Here is a 22,756-nt window from a genome sequence, read left to right as displayed (position 1 = left end):
TTCTCTAATACATCCACCCTCTCTTTCTCAACTGAATCCATCCATCCATCCTCTCTTTCTCTACTGAATCCATCAATTTCCTCTTTCTCTAATACATCCACCCTCTCTTTCTCTACTGAATCCCTCCATCCTCTCTTTCTCTACTGAATCCATCCATCCTCTCTTTCTCTACTGAATCCATCCATCCTCTCTTTCTCTACTGAATCCATCCATCCTCTCTTTCTCTACTGAATCCATCCATCCTTTCGTTCTCTACTAAATCCATCCATCCTCTCTTTCTCTACTGAATCCATCATCCTCTCTTTCTCTACTGAATCCATCCATCCTCTCTTTCTCTACTGAATCCATCCATCCTTTCGTTCTCTACTAAATCCACCCATCCTCTCGTTCGCTGCTAAATACATCCATCCTCAATTTCTCTACTAAATCAATCCATCCTCTCGTTCTCTACTGAATCCATCCTCTCTTTCTCTACTGAATCCATCCATCCTCTCTTTCTCTACTGAATTCATCCATCCTCCCTTTCTCTACTGAATCTATCCAACCTCTCTTCCTCTACTGAATCCGTCCATCCTCTCTTTCTCTAACACATCCATCCTCTCTTTCTCTACTGAATCCACCCATCCTCTCTTTCTCTACTGAATCCACCTGTTCTCTCTTTCTCTAATACATCCTCCTCACTTTCTCTACTGAGTCCATCCATCCTCTTTCTCTACTGAATCCCTCCATCCTCTCTTTCTCTACTGAATCCATCCACCCTCTCTTTCTCTACTGAATCCATCCATCCTCTCTTTCTCTACTGAATTCATCCACCCTCTCTTTCTCTAATCCACCCATCCTCTCTTTCTCTACTGAATCCCTCCACCCATCCTCTCTTCCTCTACTGAATCCATCCATTACCTCTTTCTCTAATACATCCACCCTCTCTTTCTGTACTGAATTCATCCATACCCTCTTTCTTTATTGAATTCATCCACCATCTCTTTCTATACTAATCCATCCATCCTCTCTTTCTCTACTGAATCCATCCATCCTCTCTTTCTCTATTGAATCCATGCATCCTCTCTTTCTCTATTGAATCCCTCCATCATCTCTTTCTCTACTGAATCCATCCATTCTCTCTTTCTCTATTGAATCCATCCATCCTCTCTTTCTCTATTGAATCCCTCCATCATCTCTTTCTCTACTAAATTCATCCACCCTCTCTTTCTGTACTGAATCTATCCAACCTCTCTTTCTCTAATCCACCCACCCGCTCTATTGAATTCATCTGCCCTCTCTTTCTCTACTGAATCCCTCCACCCATCCTCTCTTTCTCTACTGAATCCATCCATCCTTCTTTCTCTACTAAATCCATCCATCCTCTCTTTCTCTACTGAATCCACCCAACCTCTCTTTCTCTACTGAATCCATCCATCCTCTCTTTCTCTACTGAATCCCTCCATCCTCTCTTTCTCTACTGAATCCATCCATCCTCTCTTTCTCTACTGAATCCCTCCATCCTCTCTTTCTCTACTGAATCCCTCCATCCTCTCTTTCTCTACTGAATCCCTCCATCCTCTCTTTCTCTACTGAATCCCTCCATCCTCTCTTTCTCTACTGAATCCATCCATTTCCTCTTTCTCTACTGAATCCATCCATCCTCTCTTTCTCTACTGATTCCCTCCATCCTCTCTTTCTCTACTGAATCCCTCAAAACTCTCTTTCTCTACTGAATTAATTCATCCTCTTTTTCTCTATTAAATCCATCCACCCTCTCTTTCTCTACTGAACCCATCCATCCATCATCTCTTTCTCTACTGAATCCATCCATTTCCTCTTTCTCTAATACATCCACCCTCTCTTTCTGTACTGAATCCATCCATACCCTCTTTCTCTATTGAATTCATCCATCCTCTCTTTCTCTACTGAATCCATCCATCCATCCTCTCTTTCTCTACTGAATCCATCAATTTCCTCTTTCTCTAATACATCCACCCTCTCTTTCTCAACTGAATTCATCCATCCTCTCTTTCTCTACTGAATCCATCCATCCTCTCTTTCTCTACTGAATCCATCATCCTCTCTTTCTCTACTGAATCCATCCATCCTCTCTTTCTCTACTGAATCCATCCATCCTTTCATTCTCTACTAAATCCACCCATCCTCTCGTTCGCTGCTAAATACATCCATCCTCAATTTCTCTACTAAATCAATCCATCCTCTCGTTCTCTACTGAATCCATCCTCTCTTTCTCTACTGAATCCATCCATCCTCTCTTTCTCTACTGAATTCATCCATCCTCCCTTTCTCTACTGAATCTATCCAACCTCTCTTCCTCTACTGAATCCGTCCATCCTCTCTTTCTCTAACACATCCATCCTCTCTTTCTCTACTGAATCCACCCATCTTCTCTTTCTCTACTGAATCCACCTGTTCTCTCTTTCTCTAATACATCCTCCTCACTTTCTCTACTGAGTCCATCCATCCTCTTTCTCTACTGAATCCCTCCATCCTCTCTTTCTCTACTGAATCCATCCACCCTCTCTTTCTCTACTGAATCCATCCATCCTCTCTTTCTCTACTGAATTCATCCACCCTCTCTTTCTCTAATCCACCCATCCTCTCTTTCTCTACTGAATCCACCCATCCTCTCTTTCTCTACTGAATCCCTCCACCCATCATCTCTTCCTCTACTGAATCCATCCATTACCTCTTTCTCTAATACATCCACCCTCTCTTTCTGTACTGAATTCATCCATACCCTCTTTCTTTATTGAATTCATCCACCATCTCTTTCTATACTAATCCATCCATCCTCTCTTTCTCTACTGAATCCATCCATCCTCTCTTTCTCTATTGAATCCATCCATCCTCAATTCTCTATTGAATCCCTCCATCATCTCTTTCTCTACTGAATCCATCCATTCTCTCTTTCTCTATTGAATCCATCCATCCTCTCTTTCTCTATTGAATCCCTCCATCATCTCTTTCTCTACTAAATTCATCCACCCTCTCTTTCTGTACTGAATCTATCCAACCTCTCTTTCTCTAATCCACCCACCCGCTCTATTGAATTCATCTGCCCTCTCTTTCTCTACTGAATCCCTCCACCCATCCTCTCTTTCTCTACTGAATCCATCCATCCTTCTTTCTCTACTAAATCCATCCATCCTCTCTTTCTCTACTGAATCCACCCAACCTCTCTTTCTCTACTGAATCCACCCATCCTCTCTTTCTCTACTGAATCCCTCCATCCTCTCCTTCTCTACTGAATCATCCATTTCCTCTTTCTCTAATACATCCACCCTCTCTTACTCTACTGAATCCATCCATACCCTCTTTCTCTATTGAATCCATACATCCTGTCTTTCTCTACTGAATTCATCCATTCTCTCGTTCTCTACTGAATCCATCCCATCATCTCTTCCTCTACTGAATCCCTCCATCCTCTGTTTCTCTACTGAATCCATCCCATCATCTCTTCCTCTACTGAATCCCTCCATCCTCTGTTTCTCTACTGAATCCATCCAATCTTCTCTTCCTCTACTGAACCCATCCTCTCGTTCTCTACTGAATCCATCCCATCATCTCTTCCTCTACTGAATCCATCCATCGTCTCTTTCTGTACTGAATCCATCCATACCTTCTTTCTCTATTGAATTCATCCACCCTCTCTTTCTCTCCTGAATCCATCCACCCTCTCTTTCTCTCCTGAATCCATCCATCCCCTCTTTCCCTACTAAATCCATCCATCCATCCTCTCGTACTCTGCTAAATACATCCATCCTCTTATTCTCTACTAAAGCAATCCATCCTCTTGTTCTCTGCTGAATCCATCCATCCTCTCGTTCTTAACTGTGCTACCATATATATATATATATATATATATATATATATATATATATATATATATATATATATATATATTCTGTTGCTCTGTACTATACTATCGGGGTTTAAAAATCTATCCCTAACAATTGCAATGGTTCACACTTACTGTGTTAGCAAATGTGCTGTTAATGTGAAGATGTAGATGTATGTTTGTGGGTGAAATGCTAGGTAACATCTTCATTGCCATCTCATTTTTAGAAATATTCACTACAGAATTCTGGAAACAAAATCATAAAAGAGAGCCATCTTAAGCCAGGTGTACACGACACGATTTAGCTGTCCCAAACAAGTTTTCGAGATCGGAGACAAAATCCCCATGTCGTCGCCTAGTCGAGGCACGCAGCCGTCCCAGACACTCATTTAATACGGGTCAGAGACTTCAATCTGAGTCCCTCCATCCTCTCTTTCTCTACTGAATCCATCCATCCTCTCTTTCTCTACTGAATCCCTCCATCCTCTCTTTCTCTACTGAATCCCTCCATCCTCTCTTTCTCTACTGAATCCCTCCATCCTCTCTTTCTCTACTGAATCCATCCATCCTCTCTTTCTCTACTGAATCCATCCATCCTCTCTTTCTCTACTGAATCCATCCATCCTCTCTTTCTCTACTGAATCCATCCATCCTCTCTTTCTCTACTGAATCCATCCATCCTCTCTTTCTCTACTGAATCCCTCCATCCTCTCTTTCTCTACTGAATCCATCCATCCTCTCTGCCGATTCTGTCTCTTTGAGCCGTCCCAGACATCCCGATATTTTCAAACACGTTTGATTTCATCAGCCCGAAAATCTGCAACGCTCTTGTAGTGTGAGATGTGCTTACGACAGAGTTTTGAGAACGGTGATCGGCAATAGCCAATGAGAGTTCGCCAGAGAAGAAGCTTAGCGATATGATGTCGTTGTTTCACATCACCCAGAATGTGTAGACTCTCCAGCAGGAGCCATAACTAATACCAGCTAGCCAGTATGCATTTTTACTTTCATTAAAAGCAAAAGTGTCAAATTGTTATTTACAAGCAATGTTTTTTTTTTGATATTTCAACTCTGTATAACAAGCGTGAATGACTGACCGCAAAAGTTTAATGGGCTACTTTGAGCCACAGCTCGTTCTGGTTACGTTAACAATCTATCTTCACACCATTCTGATGTGATGTGACACCATTCTGATGTGACACCATTCTGATGTGATGTGACACCATTCTGATGTGACACCATTCTGATGTGATGTGACACCATTCTGATGTGATGTGACACCATTCTGATGTGATGTGACACCATTCTGATGTGATGTGACATCATTCTGATGTGATGTGACACCATGATGATGTGATGTGACACCATTCTGATGTGATGTGACACCATTCTGATGTGACACCATTCTGATGTGATGTGACACCATTCTGATGTGATGTGACACCATTCTGATGTGACACCATTCTGATGTGATGTGACACCATTCTGATGTGATGTGACACCATTCTGATGTGATGTGACACCATTCTGATGTGATGTGACACCATTCTGATGTGATGTGACACCATTCTGATGTGATGTGACATCATTCTGATGTGATGTGACACCATGATGATGTGATGTGACACCATTCTGATGTGATGTGACACCATTCTGATGTGATGTGACACCATGCTGATGTGATGTGACACCATTCTGATGTGATGTGACACCATGCTGATGTGATGTGACACCATTCTGATGTGATGTGACACCATTCTGATGTGATGTGACATCATTCTGATGTGATGTTACACCATTCTGATGTGATGTGACACCATTCTGATGTGATGTGACACCATTCTGATGTGATGTGACATCATTCTGATGTGATGTGACACCATTCTGATGTGATGTGACACCATTCTGATGTGATGTGACACCATTCTGATGTGATGTGACACCATTCTGATGTGATGTGACACCATTCTGATGTGATGTGATACCATTCTGATGTGATGTGACACCATTCTGATGTGATGTGACACCATTCTGATGTCACATAATTTACTGGCAACACAAAACAACTACAGGAAAGACGATTGTTTTAATGTGAGAGGCTCAGCTCAGATTTTAGGATTTTTTTTCCAAAGTGGTATAGGGTACGCCCAGTATTAGAGATGTGGAGAAAACACATACCAGTCTCAAGCTATGATGTATGAACTACCTTAACAACAACCCAACTGGTCATGGGAGCCGGAACAAGCTGTCATACAAGCATTTACTGTATATAAAATGAACAGGGTCGTCGTGAGGAGGACCTTGCTAACAAGGACAAACTTAGTCAGTTTATTAACCTCATGGTCATATTTCAAAGGATTATTTTCCATTGAAAGGATGTCTAGTTCCCTGAATTACATCACTAATAAAAACATTTTCACGCAAAAAAAATAAATAAAAATAAATGGAGTAACTTAATTTAGAGCGAAGGTGTGGTAAGTACAGTATGTGATACATTTTGACAAACATATGTGAATTTACTTTAACCTTTTTCTTCACATTATTCAGCTTGTTCATTATGTGTACTATTCTGACCAACTGTTGCTTCATGGCCATGTCGGACCCTGCCCCTTGGACCAAGTACCTGGAGTGAGTAAAACGTCTACACTTCCTCCCTCCTTAGTACACTTATTTTGATGGTGAATACACTGTTTCCCCTGTGATAGGAACTCCCTCTGTCCCCCCCCCTCCCCTATTTTTTATTTTTTTTGTCCCAATATTGAGCGTTGCCACGGTGTGTTGCTACAGTAACAGTGTGTGATTTCTGATCGGCGACTTACTGTATTTCAAATGTAAGTAGCCTACATCAAGCATGTGATATGGTCGGCTCACTCACTGCACTTGGAATGTCACATGAGAATGAATACTTGGCGTTGGTGTATAATGCCCCACACTTCGCCACCAACGCTTTTCAATCAGGTTTTTGCTTTATTAAAATATCTTTTACAAATTGGAATGTGATGAATGCTAAACCTCCAATTCCGTCGCTGAATGTTTATACCTAAGGTAAAACTAGCCTCTGAAACAAAGTATTCTGGGAATGCATGACATGACACACACTCACCCTTGCTAGCTAACAATACCTTGCTTGTATACACCATATTTTTTACATTCTGCTATTTTGGAATTTATATTGACTTTCAACGGGTTGATTGAGAGCATGCTAAATGAGTTGAAACACTATTATTTTATACCTTAACGAATGATCCCTCTTCATTCCATCCAGTGCTATTGCCTAATACTGTGTCGATTTGAATCCACTCAATTATATTTTACAGGTACACGTTCACCGGTATCTACACCTTTGAGTCCATGATAAAGATATTTGCGAGAGGATTCTGTGTCGGGCCGTTCACCTTCCTGAGAGACCCATGGAACTGGCTAGATTTTAGTGTAATCTCTATGGCGTGAGTACCACTCCTTTGGTCTGGTATTTCTACTCCTTCACCCCTAGCCACGTCCTGTTCAATTGCTAGGCATTTGCCATCCAGGGGCTTTTGATACATCCCAAAAAGAGAGAGAGAGAGAGAGAGAGACATAGATGTCATTTAGGTGAATGAAATGTGGATTTAATATTCATTATTTAAAATGAAAACATCACTTGACTTTGGGACTTACCGGGTACTTAAAGGGTTGCATTGTGAATGGGCTTCTGAGAGTGAACTAAACAATGTCAGAGAGGATAATGGAGGGAGGATGGTCTAGAAACCCATCCGTGGTGATACAGCTATAGAGGATACATCTATAGAGGATACAGCTGTAGAGGATACAGCAATAGAGGATACAGCTGTAGAGGATACAGCTATAGAGGATACAGCTAGAGAGGATACAGCTTGAGAGGATATAGCTATAGAGGATACAGCTATAGAGGATACAGCTATAGAGGATACAGCTATAGAGGATACAGCTATAGAGGATACAGCAATAGAGGATACAGCTAGAGAGGATACAGCTTGAGAGGATATAGCTATAGAGGATACAGCTATAGAGGATACAGCTATAGAGGATACAGCTGGAGAGGATACAGCTATAGAGGATACAGCTGTAGAGGATACAGCTAGAGAGGATACAGCTATAGAGGATACAGCTGGAGAGGAAACAGCTGGAGAGGAAACAGCTATAGAGGATACAGCTGGAGAGGATACAGCTATAGAGGATACAGCTATAGAGGATACAGCTGGAGAGGATACAGCTATAGAGGATACAGCTAAGGGGATACAGCTATAGAGGATACAGCGAGAGGGGAAACAGCTTGGGAGAATACAGCTATAGAGGATACAGCTGTAGAGGAAACAGCTAGAGAGGAAACAGCTATAGAGGATACAGCTAGAGAGGATACAGCTAGAGAGGATACAGCTTGAGAGGATACAGCTATAGAGGATACAGCTATAGAGGATACAACTATAGAGGATACAGCTGGAGAGGATACAGCTGGAGAGGATACAGCTGGAGAGGATACAGCTGGAGAGGATACAGCTATAGAGGATACAGCTAGAGAGGATACAGCTAGAGAGGATACAGCTATAGAGGATACAGCTTTAGAGGAAACAGCTAGTGAGGAGAGAGAGAGAGAGAGAAAGAGAGAGAGAGAGGGAGAGAGAGAGAGAGAGAGAGAGAGAAAGCGAGAGAGTTGGAGGAAACAGGACTCTGGAGAGCTGAGAGATCCAGAGAGAGTCTCTAACGGCAACAGTGCCAAGGCACCATTACTATAGGAGTTTTAAGCACCTTTATCCCCACACGCAATATCACATCCCATCACATGATACACACATAAGGTTGCATTGATATGACAATAACAAGGTTGTGAGATTACATCTGACTCCTCCTCCATAGTTTATACATCCTGAATATGTTAGGACCTGCTTGGGTAATGAAACAACTGTTTTAGTACACTGGACCAGGACAGAACACCATAAGGCTGCTCAAGCGTTTAGGGCTTTAGGCTATATATAGGAGAGAGACAGAGAGAGAGGACACAGCTCGGGCCATGTTCACTAAGCCTCAGCTCTCTAAATGATGCTCAGTTACAGTGATGCACCTGTTCCTCACCACTTACAATAAATAAACAGGAAGGAAAAATTACACAGGTAACAATAATGAGAAAATATGGTCCTTAGACATCATCATCATCACTACCATCATCACCATCACCATCATCACTCCCATCATCACTCCCATCATCACCATCATCGCCATCATCATCCTTCATCACCATCATCATCATCACCATCATCACTACCAACATCACTACCATCATCACTACCATCATCATCATCATCACCATCATCGTTACCATCATTATCACCATCATCACTACCATCACCATCATCACTACCATCATCATCACCATCACCATCATCGCCATCATCATCATCACCATCATCACCATCATCACTACCATCATCATCATCACTACCATCATCATCACCATCATCGTTACCATCATTATCACCATCATCACTACCATCATCATCATCATCACTACCATCATCATCATCATCATCACCATCATCGTTACCATCATTATCACCATCATCACTACCATCACCACTACCATCACCATCATCACTACCATCACCATCATCACTACCATCATCACCATCATCGTTACCATCATCATCACCATCATTATCACCATCATCACTACCATCACCATCATCACTACCATCACCATCATCACTACCAACATCATCACCATCATCATCACCATCATCACTACCATCATCACTACCATCATCGCCATCACCATCATCACTACCATCACCATCATCACTACCATCATCATCACCATCACCATCATCACTCCCATCATCACCATCATCACTACCATCACCATCATCACTACCAACATCTTAACCATCATCATCACCACTATTATCATCACTGTCACCATCATCACCACTATTATCATCATCATCACCATCATCATCACTACCATCATCATTAACGTCACCATTAGCATTATTATAATCACCACCATCATCATCACCATCATCATCACTACCATCATCATTAACGTCACCATTAGCATTATTATAATCACCACCATCATCATCACCATCATCGTTACCATCATCATCACCATCATTATCACCATCATCACTAACATCACCATCATCACTACCATCACCATCATCACTACCAACATCATCACCATCATCATCACCATCATCACTACCATCATCACTACCATCATCGCCATCACCATCATCACCACCATCATCACTACCATCACCATCATCACGACCATCACCATCATCACTACCATCACCATCATCACTACCATCACCATCATCACCACCATCGTCACTACCATCACCATCATCACTACCATCACCATCATCACTACCATCATCACCATCATCGTTACCATCATCATCACCATCATTATCACCATCATCACTACCATCACCATCATCACTACCATCACCATCATCACTACCAACATCATAACCATCATCATCACCATCATCACTACCATCATCATCATCACTATCATCATCATCACTATCATCATCACCATCATCGTTACCATCATCATCACCATCATTATCATCATCATCACTACCATCACCATCATCACTACCATCACCATCATCACTACCAACATCACATCATCATCACCATCATCACTACCATCATCATCATCACTATCATCATCATCACTATCATCATCATCCCCATCTCTACCATCACTATCATCATCACCACTATTATCATCACTGTCACCATCATCACCACTATTATCATCATCATCACCATCATCATCACTACCATCATCATTAACGTCACCATTAGCATTATTATAATCACCATCATCATCACTATCATCATCACCATCATCATCACCATCATCATATTGACGCAAAGTGTCTTGTACTGTAGAAGGAAAATGTACCCAAACGTGGGTCAGCCCTGCTGGAACAAGAAGGGAATCAGGTGTTCAACTGAGGGACTTGATAATACCTAAAACATTTCTTATCCTAGGACTCCTGAAGTGTTTTTTTGTTTATTTGTTGTACTGTAGTTGACCACCTACAAGCCAACTGAGTAGAGATGAGTTTCTTGATCAAGTCACAGCGATCATTGAAGGGCAATGCCCTGTTAAAATTCTCTCTCTTTGTAGATTGATTTATACCCTTAGTGCTGCACGTGTCCATTACTCTTCTGTCTTTAAAACCCCCGTTCTGTCCACTCTGAATCAGTCTGATATCTGTTTATCCAGCCGGTGCTGCGTTTGTGGGACAGCATTGTCCTCATGTCTTTCATCATGTTGCAGATATCTCACGGAGTTTGTGGATCTGGGAAACGTGTCTGCATTGAGAACATTCAGGGTCCTCCGAGCGCTGAAAACCATCTCTGTCATTCCAGGTGAGAGAAACTATTTTCTTCTGTTCTGTCTGGGGACATTGTACTGTAAGGCTAGCTGATAGGTGTGAAGCCTTGCAGGACATTGTACTGTAAGGCTAGCTGATAGGTGTGAAGCCTTGCAGGACATTGTACTGTAAGACTAGCTGATAGGTGTGAAGCCTTGCAGGACATTGCACTGTAAGACTAGCTGATAGGTGTGAAGCCTTGCAGGACATTGCACTGTAAGACTAGCTGATAGGTACTGTAAGACTAGCTGATAGGTGTGAAGCCTTGCAGGACATTGTACTGTAAGACTAGCTGATAGGTGTGAAGCCTTGCAGGACATTGCACTGTAAGACTAGCTGATAGGTGTGAAGCCTTGCAGGACATTGCACTGTAATGCTAGCTGATAGGTGTGAAGCCTTGCAGGACATTGCACTGTAAGACTAGCTGATAGGTGTGAAGCCTTGCAGGACATTGTACTGTAAGACTAGCTGATAGGTGTGAAGCCTTGCAGGACATTGCACTGTAAGACTAGCTGATAGGTGTGAAGCCTTGCAGGACATTGCACTGTAATGCTAGCTGATAGGTGTGAAGCCTTAAAGGACATTGCACTGTAAGACTAGCTGATAGGTGTGAAGCCTTGCAGGACATTGCACTGTAATGCTAGCTGATAGGTGTGAAGCCTTGCAGGACATTGCACTGTAAGACTAGCTGATAGGTGTGAAGCCTTGCAGGACATTGCACTGTAAGACTAGCTGATAGGTGTGAAGCCTTGCAGGACATTGCACTGTAAGACTAGCTGATAGGTGTGAAGCCTTGCAGGACATTGCACTGTAAGACTAGCTGATAGGTGTGAAGCCTTGCAGGACATTGCACTGTAAGACTAGCTGATAGGTACTGTAAGACTAGCTGATAGGTGTGAAGCCTTGCAGGACATTGCACTGTAAGACTAGCTGATAGGTACTGTAAGACTAGCTGATAGGTGTGAAGCCTTGCAGGACATTGCACTGTAAGGCTAGCTGATAGGTACTGTAAGACTAGCTGATAGGTGTGAAGCCTTGCAGGACATTGTACTGTAAGGCTAGCTGATAGGTGTGAAGCCTTGCAGGACATTGCACTGTAAGACTAGCTGATAGGTGTGAAGCCTTGCAGGACATTGCACTGTAAGACTAGCTGATAGGTGTGAAGCCTTGCAGGACATTGCACTGTAAGACTAGCTGATAGGTGTGAAGCCTTGCAGGACATTGCACTGTAAGACTAGCTGATAGGTGTGAAGCCTTGCAGGACATTGCACTGTAAGACTAGCTGATAGGTACTGTAATGCTAGCTGATAGGTGTGAAGCCTTGCAGGACATTGCACTGTAATGCTAGCTGATAGGTGTGAAGCCTTGCAGGACATTGCACTGTAAGACTAGCTGATAGGTACTGTAAGACTAGCTGATAGGTGTGAAGCCTTGCAGGACATTGCACTGTAATGCTAGCTGATAGGTGTGAAGCCTTGCAGGACATTGCACTGTAAGGCTAGCTGATAGGCACTGTAAGGCTAGCTGATAGGTGTGAAGCCTTGCAGGACATTGCACTGTAAGACTAGCTGATAGGTGTGAAGCCTTGCAGGACATTGCACTGTAATGCTAGCTGATAGGTGTGAAGCCTTGCAGGACATTGCACTGTAAGGCTAGCTGATAGGTGTGAAGCCTTGCAGGACATTGCACTGTAAGACTAGCTGATAGGTGTGAAGCATTGCAGGACATTGCACTGTAATGCTAGCTGATAGGTGTGAAGCCTTGCAGGACATTGCACTGTAAGACTAGCTGATAGGTGTGAAGCCTTGAAGTACATTGCACTGTAAGGCTAGCTGATAGGCACTGTAAGGCTAGCTGATAGGCACTGTAAGACTAGCGATAGGCACTGTAAGGCTAGCTGATAGGCACTGTAAGGCTAACTGATAGGTGTGAAGCCTTGCAGGACATTGCACTGTAAGACTAGCTGATAGGTGTGAAGCATTGCAGGACATTGTACTGTAATGCTAGCTGATAGGCACTGTAAGGCTAACTGATAGGTGTGAAGCCTTGCAGGACATTGCACTGTAAGACTAGCTGATAGGTGTGGAGCCTTGCAGGACATTGCACTGTAAGACTAGCTGATAGGTGTGAAGCCTTGCAGGACATTGCACTGTAAGACTAGCTGATAGGTGTGAAGCCTTGCAGGACATTGTACTGTAAGACTAGCTGATAGGTGTGAAGCCTTGCAGGACATTGCACTGTAAGACTAGCTGATAGGTGTGGAGCCTTGCAGGACATTGTACTGTAAGACTAGCTGATAGGTGTGAAGCCTTGCAGGACATTGTACTGTAAGACTAGCTGATAGGTGTGAAGCCTTGCAGGACATTGTACTGTAAGGCTAGCTGATAGGTGTGAAGCCTTGCAGGACATTGCACTGTAAGACTAGCTGATAGGTGTGAAGCCTTGCAGGACATTGCACTGTAAGACTAGCTGATAGGTGTGAAGCCTTGCAGGACATTGCACTGTAAGACTAGCTGATAGGTGTGAAGCCTTGCAGGACATTGCACTGTAAGACTAGCTGATAGGTGTGGAGCCTTGCAGGACATTGCACTGTAAGACTAGCTGATAGTGTGAAGCCTTGCAGGACATTGTACTGTAAGACTAGCTGATAGGTGTGGAGCCTTGCAGGACATTGTACTGTAAGACTAGCTGATAGGTGTGAAGCCTTGCAGGACATTGTACTGTAAGGCTAGCTGATAGGTGTGGAGCCTTGCAGGACATTGCACTGTAAGACTAGCTGATAGGTGTGAAGCCTTGCAGGACATTGCACTGTAAGACTAGCTGATAGGTGTGAAGCCTTGCAGGACATTGCACTGTAAGACTAGCTGATAGGTGTGAAGCCTTGCAGGACATTGCACTGTAAGACTAGCTGATAGGTGTGGAGCCTTGCAGGACATTGCACTGTAAGACTAGCTGATAGGTGTGAAGCCTTGCAGGACATTGTACTGTAAGACTAGCTGATAGGTGTGAAGCCTTGCAGGACATTGCACTGTAAGACTAGCTGATAGGTGTGAAGCCTTGCAGGACATTGCACTGTAAGACTAGCTGATAGGTACTGTAAGACTAGCTGATAGGTACTGTAAGACTAGCTGATAGGTACTGTAAGACTAGCTGATAGGTACTGTAAGACTAGCTGATAGGTACTGTAAGACTAGCTGATAGGTACTGTAAGACTAGCTGATAGGCATTAGCTGATAGGCACTGTAAGACTAGCTGATAGGCACTGTAAGACTAGCTGATAGGCACTGTAAGACTAGCTGATAGGCACTGTAAGACTAGCTGATAGGCACTGTAAGACTAGCTGATAGGCACTGTAAGACTAGCTGATAGGGAAGATAGCTGATAGGCACTGTAAGACTAGCTGATAGGCACTGTAAGACTAGCTGATAGGCACTGTAAGACTAGCTGATAGGCACTGTAAGACTAGCTGATAGGCACTGTAAGACTAGCTGATAGGTGTGAAGCCTTGCAGGACAATCTCTAACTCATCTCTTGTCTACTGGAAATCTAAGACAATATTGGGGCCCATGTCTAACCCATCTCTGTCTCCCTCAGGCCTGAAGACCATGGTAGGGACACTGTTTAACTGTCAAGTTTATCGGGGACATTGTATAATCTATTGTGTGTCTCCCTCAGGCCTGAAGACCATGGTAGGGACACTGTTTAACTGTCAAGTTTATCGGGGACATTGTATAATCTATTGTGTGTCTCCCTCAGGCCTGAAGACCATGGTAGGGACACTGTTTAACTGTCAAGTTTATCGGGGACATTGTATAATCTATTGTGTGTCTCCTTCAGGCCTGAAGACCATGGTAGGGACACTGTTTAACTGTCAAGTTTATCGGGGACATTGTATAATCTATTGTGTGTCTCCCTCAGGCCTGAAGACATGGTAGGGACACTGTTTAACTGTCAAGTTTATCGGGGACATTGTATAATCTATTGTGTGTCTCCTTCAGGCCTGAAGACCATGGTAGGGACACTGTTTAACTGTCAAGTTTATCGGGGACATTGTATAATCTATTGTGTGTCTCCCTCAGGCCTGAAGACCATGGTAGGGACACTGTTTAACTGTCAAGTTTATCGGGGACATTGTATAATCTATTGTGTGTCTCCCTCAGGCCTGAAGACCATGGTAGGGACACTGTTTAACTGTCAAGTTTATCGGGGACATTGTATAATCTATTGTGTGTCTCCTCAGGCCTGAAGACCATGGTAGGGACACTGTTTAACTGTCAAGTTTATCGGGGACATTGTATAATCTATTGTGTGTCTCCCTTAGGCCTGAAGACCATGGTAGGGACACTGTTTAACTGTCAAGTTTATCGGGGACATTGTATGATCTAATGTGTGTCTCCCTCAGGCCTGAAGACCATGGTAGGGACACTGTTTAACTGTCAAGTTTATCGGGGACATTGTATGATCTATTGTGTGTCTCCCTCAGGCCTGAAGACCATCGTTGGTGCTCTGATCCAGTCAGTGAAGAAGCTTGCGGACGTGATGATCCTGACTGTGTTCTGCCTGAGTGTGTTCGCCCTCATCGGCCTGCAGCTCTTCATGGGCATCCTGCGGCAGAAGTGCGTCCGTAGCGCGGCACACTGCGTCAACTCCTCATACAACGTCAACGACACCTTCACCTGCAACAACAGGACCTGGAGCTCCATGAACGACTTCGTCACCAATGAAGGTTGTTTTGGGGGGGTCATGTCCTTTCGGTCTGTTCTGCGCCATAGCCATGGCCAGTTTGGAAGCCTTTGTTAAGGCCAATACGAGTGCAAGGGATATGACACACTAAGTATGAATTGGTATGCTGCGATATAAAATTACACTCAGGACTGTAATTGGTCAGTTGGTAGAGGATGGTGCTTGCAAAGTCCGAATTGTGGGTTCAATTCCCGGAGTCATATGTCTTCTGCATTTAACCCAACACTCTTAGACTGTAAGTTGCTTTAGATCAAATCGTCTGCTTAATGGCATGTATAAGGTAGGCGGGCGGGTGCACAGTGATGATGGGTCAAAGCCGTAGTGTGTATTACTGGGGCGGCAGCTAGCCTAGTGGTTGGAGCCTTGGGCCAGTAACTCAAAAGGCTGCTAGTTCAAAATCCCCGTGCTGACATGGTAAAAATCTATCATTCTTCCCCTGAATAAGGCAGTGAACCCACTGTAAATAAGATTGTTTTTTCTTAACTGACTTGCTTAGTTAAATAAAGGGTAAATTAAAATAAAATGACTGTTAGGTTACTGGCCGCTGGTACGACCAGCTCAGGAACTCTCAATCGGTTGGACCATTTAAAGCAGGCCTCAATAATGTATTGTTTTATTACCTGAGTTGTATGTATTGTGTATAAATCATGTTCCTAATCTGCTTTTCAGATAATTTCTACAAAGTTGAAGGAGCAAAGGATGCCTTAATTTGTGGATATGGACAAGATGCAGGGTAAGTCAGCTGCTGTACTGGCTATTGCATAATGTTGTTCTTCTACATAACATCTGCTTGTGAATAGTGGACTGTTAGTGAGGGTAAAGCATAGTGGACTGTTAGTGAGGGTAAAGCGTGATGGGCAGCAAACAATTATATGTACTACACTAGTCCAGACAGGACAAAGCTCGAGCTCCTCCCAAGCCATATTCAAATGCATAGTGTCAGGGTATAGCCTTAGCCCCTAGCCCCTAGCATGTCAGGGTATAGCACCTAGGGGTATAGCCAGGGTATAGCCCCTAGCATGTCAGGGTATAGTACCTAGGGGTATAGCCAGGGTATAGCCCCAAGCATGTCAGGTTATAGCCCCTAGCGTGTCAGGGTATAACCTCTAGCCCTAGCATGTCAGATTATAGCTCCTAGCATGTCAGGTTATAGCCCCTAGCATGTCAGATTATAGCTCCTAGCATGTCAGATTATAGCCCCTAGCATGTCAGGTTATAGCCCCTAGCATGTCAGATTATAGCCCCTAGCATGTCAGGTTATAGCCCCTAGCATGTCAGATTAAGCCCCTAGCATGTCAGATTATAGCCCCTAGCATGTCAGGTTATAGCCCCTAGCATGTCAGATTATAGCCCCTAGCATGTCAGGTTATAGCCCCTAGCATGTCAGATTATAGCCCCTAGCATGTCAGGTTATAGCCCCTAGCATGTCAGATTATAGCCCCTAGCATGTCAGGTTATAGCCATTTAGCATGTCAGGTTATAGCCCCTAGCATGTCAGGTTATAGCCCCTAGCATGTCATTAGCCCCTAGCATGTCAGGTTTAGCCCCTAGCATGTCAGGTTATAAGCATGTCAGATTATAGCCCCTAGCATGTCAGGTTTAGCCCCTAGCATCAGATTATAGCCCCTAGCATGTCAGGTTTAAGTCAGATTATAGCCCCTAGCATGTCAGGTTATAGCCCCTAATGTCAGGTTATAGTAGCATGTCAGGTTATAGCCCCTAGCATGTCAGGTTATAGCCCCTAGCATGTCAGGTTATAGCCCCTAGCATGTCAGGTTATAGCCCCTAGCATGTATTATAGCCCCTAGCATGTCAGGTTATAGCCCCTAGCATGTCAGGTTAACATCTGCATGTGAATAGTAGCATGTCAGGTTATAGCCCCTAGCATGTCAGGTTATAGCCCCTAGCATGTCTGTTTAGTGCATGTCAGGTTATAGCCCCTAGCATGTGATTATAGCCCCTAGCATGTCAGGTTATAGCCCCTAGCATGTATTATAGCCCCTAGCATGTCAGATTATAGCCCCTAGCATGTCAGGACCTAGCATGTCAGATTATAGCATGTCCTAGCATGTCAGGTTATAGCCCCTAGCATGTCAGATTATAGCCCCTAGCATGTCAGGTTATAGCCCCTAGCATGTCAGATTATAGCCCCTAGCATGTCAGATTATAGCCCCTAGCATGTCAGATTATAGCCCCTAGCATGTCAGGTTATAGCCCCTAGCATGTCAGATTATAGCCCCTAGCATGTCAGATTATAGCCCCTAGCATGTCAGGTTATAGCCCCTAGCATGTCAGATTATAGCCCCTAGCATGTCAGGTTATAGCCCCTAGCATGTCAGATTATAGCCCCTAGCATGTCAGGTTATAGCCCCTAAGCATGTCAGATTATAGCCCCTAGCATGTCAGGTTATATGCATGTCAGATTATAGCCCCTAGCATGTCAGGTTATAGCCCCTAGCATGTCAGATTATAGCCCCTAGCATGTCAGGTTATAGCCCCTAGCATGTCAGATTATAGCCCCTAGCATGTCAGATTATAGCCCCTAGCATGTCAGGACCCCTAGCATGTCAGATTATAGCCCCTAGCATGTCAGGACCCCTAGCATGTCAGATTATAGCACCTATCATATCAGGACCCCTAGCATGTCAGGTTATAGCACCTATCATATCATGGCCCCTAGCAGCCCTGTTTTGTCAGGGGCTGTTGAACAGAAGATTACGTCGTGATAAATCACTAGCTCTTTTATGGGTACAACCTTCTAAGTGTGGACTGTTGAGCAGCCTACCCTGCCTGCCCTCCCAGCTGGGGCAGGGGGAGGAACTGGGGTTGGAGGGTGTATCCTTTTACAATGTAATAATTTTAAAAGATCAATGACGCTGTCGTGTCTTTGGCTATGCCGGATTCAGTGATATGACATGCTATTCTATAAAATAATTTCTCCGCAATTAATATCACCTGATTGAGCTAATCATGTAAATATAATTAACTAGAGAGTCGGGGCACCACGAAATCATATTTATAGAGCTGTTGTCTTCCGAATAAACTCTTAAACACCTAGTAATATTTTACATCAAAAGCAGTCAATATTAATCGTCACCTTAATTCAGTCTCATCTGAAAGTTGTAAATTCTTGGTTATCTGCACAAACCCTGGCTAACAAGTTGAATCAGCAATACAAATTTGGGTTTAATTATTTATTTACTAAATACCTAAATAATCACACAGAATTACACATACACATAATTAATCATAACTTGATTACAAATTACGTCATAAAGGAAAACGTCCCTAGAGGGCGGAACAGATATGACAGCTTGTTACACAAAAGAAAAGGGGCTGGGTATAGTGAAGGAGCGGGAAGACTGAGGAACAAAGGGAAGAAGCTGTGCTATCGTAAATACAGGATCTTATGCATTCTAAATTACCGCCCATTTGGAAAAGAAAAATGCAATAAATATTCACTCTGAGCTGCGCTTCGGCAGGTTGGTGGTAGATGGAAGGCCATGTTGCCCAACCGAGTCCTTTGAAGATTGTCTCTGGTGGTCAATTGGATACGATGTAGTAACGTCGTTGTGTGATAGACGGGAAACTCTGTCTGTTCCTTCCCAACCCTCGTTTGCATCTGCTGTTGCTCACGCAACGGCTAGGAGGTATCACTTCTGTAGTGAATAAGAGTTCAATGTTCATACCATTCGCAACCAAAGCTCACGTTGATGTTTACTTCGTTCTGTAGTTATTATCTGAACCATTCTGACATCGGACCGTTGTCCTCACATCCTCGGAACAGGAGGTGATATTGTCGTCAAGGCTTTATATAGGAAGGGAGAGGAGGGCGTGTTTGAAAAGTTTTGTAGCCCATGTCCCTTCATAGGGGCGGGCCACTGATTGAGCAGAGCCCTACCTTATGAAAACCCAAATCGCACATTTTAGAAGCTAAAATCACATTTCATCCCATCATGAATAATTTCATATTCAAACATTTAAATTGAACAACAATTCCATGTGAATCCGATAACTCTGATGTGTAGACTTTCCACTGTAGAGTTTATGTCATCTTATCATTGATGAGAATGTCTCAGATGACAACCGAACTGACATCAAATTCATTAAGTACCACTGCATATGTTCAATTGGTCGGATTACCAGAATATAGTTCATTTCCCCCCACCTTCTGATGTTCCCAGAATCTCTATGTTAACCAAAGGGGTTTGCAAATGTAACATCAGTAGGGTAGAGAGAGGAAAAAGGGGGAAAGAGGTATTTATGACTGTCATAAGCCTACCCCCAGGCCAACGCCATGACAACGCCATTAGGTCAACTAGACAAACCCTACTCACACTACTGTATAGGACTACTGCCTTCTGCAGAAACCCTACTCACACTACTGTATAGGACTACTGCCTTCTGCAGAAACCCTACTCACACTACTGTATAGGACTACTGCCTTCTGCAGAAACCCTACTCACACTACTGTATAGGACTATCGCCTTCTGCAGAAACCCTACTCACACTACTGTATAGGACTAGCGCCTTCTGCAGAAACCCTACTCATACTACATGCACTCCCTGTTCTGTCAGGTTAGACAGGTTATTGTTCCTGTTCCAGGTTAGATGGTCCCTGTTCTGTCAGGTTATTGGTCCCTGTTCTGTCAGGTTAGATGGTCCCTGTTCTGTCAGGTTAGATGGTCCCTGTTCTGTCAGGTTAGATGGTCCCTGTTCTGTCAGGTTAGATGGTCCCTGTTCTGTCAGGTTAGATGGTCCCTGTTCTGTCAGGTTAGATGGGTCCTGTTCTGTCAGGTTAGATGGTCCCTGTTCTGTCAGGTTAGATGGTCCCTGTTCTGTCAGGTTAGATGGTCCCTGTTCTTCAGGTTAGATGTCCTGTTCAGGTTAGATGGTCAGGTTAGATTGTTCCTGTTCTGTCAGGTTAGATGGTCAGATGGTCCCTGTTCTGTCAGGTTAGATGGTCCCTGTTCTGTCAGGTTATTGTTCCTGTTCTGAGGTTAGATGGTCCCTGTTCTGTCAGGTTAGATGGCCCCTGTTCTGTCAGGTTAGATGGTCCCTGTTCTGTCAGGTTAGATGGGTCCTGTTCTGTCAGGTTAGATGGTCCCTGTTCTGTCAGGTTAGATGGGTCCTGTTCTGTCAGGTTAGATGGGTCCTGTTCTGTCAGGTTAGATGGGTCCTGTTCTGTCAGGTTAGATGGTCCCTGTTCTGTCAGGTTAGATGGTCCCTGTTCTGTCAGGTTAGATGGTCCCTGTTCTGTCAGGTTAGATGGGTCCTGTTCTGTCAGGTTAGATGGGGTCCTGTTCTGTCAGGTTAGATGGTCAGGTTAGATGGGTCCTGTTCTGTCAGGTTAGATGGTCCCTGTTCTGTCAGGTTAGATGGTCCCTGTTCTGTCAGGTTAGATGGTCCCTGTTCTGTCAGGTTAGATTGTTCCTGTTCTGTCAGGTTAGATTGTCCCTGTTCTGTCAGGTTAGATGGTCCCTGTTCTGTCAGGTTAGATTGTTCCTGTTCTGTCAGGTTAGATGGTCCCTGTTCTGTCAGGTTAGATGGTCCCTGTTCTGTCAGGTTAGATTGTTCCTGTTCTGTCAGGTTAGATGGTCCCTGTTCTGTCAGGTTAGATGGTCCCTGTTCTGTCAGGTTAGATGGTCCCTGTTCTGTCAGGTTAGATGGTCCCTGTTCTGTCAGGTTAGATGGTCCCTGTTCTGTCAGGTTAGATGGTCCCTGTTCTGTCAGGTTAGATGGCCCCTGTTCTGTCAGGTTAGATGGTCCCTGTTCTGTTCCCAATCAAAGTCTGTAGTTTGAAACCTACCAAATATGGCTACTCAGCCCACGCTATCTTTAATCCCTTAAATCCAAAGCATTTTGAAACATATCACAACGAGAGGTAGGGAGAGAGGGAGGGAGGGAGGGATGACTCTGGCCATGACATGGCTGTTCCAGGGGTTATATTGAACTAAATACCCATCTGGGTAAATCTGAAATCCCAGGGTTTTTCAACAAATAGCTTATCCATTAGGTGTTTTTGTTAATCGCTTCTGAGAAGACGACAGAAAATAGAATTTAGAGTTATATTTGGCTATCCAATATTCCATATTTAAGGAACGGATGTGATATATTATATTTGACTTTGTCTAAGTCTTTCGTTCAGATAGACCTTTGTTGGCAATGAGCACATTTTGAAGGTTGGATTTTCCGGAAAATACATATATGTGTGATTGATAATGAGATGAACAAGATTGACCTGGTTGGAAACTTGAATTGTACTTTATTCATTCTGGGTTGTTTTATTGAGGATAAATATATTTTACGAGAGAGTCCTTGTTGATGCTCACACACAGAGAGACAGAGGCCAGTACTATGCTGTTTGCAGAAACTAAAAACACAGATCTAATCTCTCACAATTATTTTTGAGATGGGGGAGGGGGGGTGAGGTAGAGACAGAGACAGAGAGAGATTGAAATTAGTTGAATTGAGAGAGAGCGAGAGAAATGGGAGACTAAGGGAGCGAGAGAGACTGAGGGAGCAAGAGAGAGAGAGAGACTGAGCGAGAGAGATTGAGGGAGCGAGAGAGAGACGGAGGGAGCGAGAGGGAGCAAGAGAGACTGAGGGAGAGTGAGACTGAGGGAGAGTGAGACTGAGGGAGAGTGAGACTGAGGGAGAGTGAGACTGAGGGAGAGTGAGACTGAGGGAGAGTGAGACTGAGGGAGAGCGAGACTGAGGGAGAGCGAGACTGAGGGAGAGCGAGACTGAGGGA

At 43.7% G+C, this 22,756-nt stretch overlaps 1 pseudogene; it reads left to right on the top strand.

The window, feature by feature from the left end:
- Positions 1-22,756, top strand: part of LOC135509237 (sodium channel protein type 4 subunit alpha-like) — a 121,623-nt pseudogene that overhangs the window by 27,376 nt on the left and 71,491 nt on the right.

This window comes from Oncorhynchus masou, chromosome 3 (assembly GCF_036934945.1).
Source record: "Oncorhynchus masou masou isolate Uvic2021 chromosome 3, UVic_Omas_1.1, whole genome shotgun sequence".
In the NCBI taxonomy this organism is placed as follows: domain Eukaryota; kingdom Metazoa; phylum Chordata; class Actinopteri; order Salmoniformes; family Salmonidae; genus Oncorhynchus; species Oncorhynchus masou.
Note: the sequence above shows the minus strand (reverse complement) of the source record. Positions and strands in the feature narration are given on the sequence as shown.